Raw genomic sequence first — 2,165 nt, forward strand, 5'->3', positions numbered from 1 at the left:
CAGATGTAGCAGGTATCTGCTGAGGAGTGGGCCCAGACCGGCTACACAGAGAAGTAAAGCAAGACAATACATTTCGGTTCATCTTTTGTAAATGTTCCGTCATTGACAAATGCAGAATAGTACTTTTGATCAGTTTTTGTTGTTGTTTAATTCTTATGAGTATTGTTTGATTCTAACACGATATTGATGAATTGATCTAATATGAATGTTCTCTCTTTTGAGGAGCATTATCCTCTCCTTTCAAATGTCGGAAGGAACTCTGTTTCCCATTCCAAAATGAGGTAATATTTACCTAACATGACAGCTCATTTCACCATCTTTTATAGTGTCTATTTGACCACGAATGTGTCATTTTACCCGCCCATGAGACGAGAGTACCACAAGACGCTCACAAGGCACAGGCCAATGGTTTGAAAATTCTGTAAGGATGTCTATTTTCTTTCATTCTTACTATTAGACTGGGTGTTTTTTATATCCTATAGGCTTCTATTATTACCCACATGAAAACCGGCTATCTTCATATGTCTAGTCATCAACATTTTATATTTAAAATAGAAATTCTAAATAAAAGGGAAAAAAAACAATTTTGTGTTTCAGTCATTTTATCTGTTGTTTTTGTTGCTAATAATTGGACACTTCAACCTATAAAACCTCATGTAGGCATAATGGAGACAACTACAAGCATCTCACATGCACGCGCGCACGCACGCGCGCACACACACACACGCACGCACGCACGCACACACACACACACACACACACACACACACACACACACAGAATGGATAAAACTATTAAAATGATTGTGACGCTACATTAACTACTTTTGCTGGGACCCCCCGGACCCCACTTTGAGAACCAATGGCATTGGGAACCAAGGCTTCCTGAGCCAAGTGGCCTATAGGTCAGGAGCCCATCTCCTGTTTTCTTAGTATGAGGCAGCATGATGTACAAGTACACCCCCCTGGACATCCCATAGTCATAGACATAGAAAGGTAGACGCCTCCACTGGCTCTGAGGCGTTGGTCAAAAATTGGCCTCTCTTTCCGAGAGGCACTCGCTTTGGCAATGTAAACATTTGTCTTGTCATGCCAATAAAGCTCCTTTGGATTGAATTTAAGTCCCGGAAGACTCACTGATTTGCCAGTAGTCAGTAGTCGAGAGGCAGCTGACTGAGTGGCAGCGTGCGTGTCGTACTTCCGCCTATCCTTTTACCAATGAACTGCAGCGGTGGAAGAGGTATCTAGCTTTTTAGATCTATGGGACATCCAACCCTTGATGCCGAGTGCCAAGCAGGGAGGCATTAGGGTACCATTATTTATTCACCTTATTCCTGGCCCTCTCTAGGGAGGCTGCCATTGCCTTTTACAGAGGGCGCTAGAGAGTCTTTCTCTGTGGGCTGCTTCAAAAACATATCCTTTATATATATATATATATATATATATATATATATATATATATATATTGTGGCGTCAAGACCCAAAACCAATACACAACACAGTTTCAAGTGCAAGCCAACAGGTGCATTTATTAACAAAAGTGAGTTTACATGGGCAGGAGTTTCAATGGAGCAGCAGGTAAGCACATTTCTTTGATAATGTTATTCAACTTTCTTCAAAGGATCAAATAATAATAGTCTTTTCTTCTTCTTTCTTCTTCTCCTCCTCTGGCTTCTCTTCCATCCTCCTCATTTAGCCCATGGGGAAACATTAGTTAGCACACTCCATATCTTGCCTAGGGGGAAGAGGACAACGCAGTGTCACTGTCAAGTTCAACACATAAAACATTGGGAAGGGAATGAGTGGTGGTATCGCTTTATGCGAGCATAATGTATGCGCACCACGCCCACACGCATTTCCAAAACATGCCCCGCCCCCAATTTGCATATGTCGTCTAAGCTCCTCCCCTTCATTTACATAAGGTCGTCTGCATTTTTTACGCACTGGGAGAGGCCACTTAACAGCCTCATTAGCATAATGTATGCGCACCACGCCCACACGCATTTCCAAACCATGCCCCGCCCCGCCCCCAATTTGCATATGTCGACTAAGCCCCTCCCCTTCATTTACATACGGTCGTCTGCATTTTTTACGCGCTGGGAAACCTACCTTAACGCCCTCATTAGCATAATGTATGCGAGCATAATGTATGCGCACCACGCCCAC

Source organism: Nannobrachium achirus, assembly GCF_963921795.1.
Source record: "Nannobrachium achirus genome assembly, chromosome: 7".
NCBI classification, from domain to species: Eukaryota; Metazoa; Chordata; class Actinopteri; order Myctophiformes; family Myctophidae; genus Nannobrachium; species Nannobrachium achirus.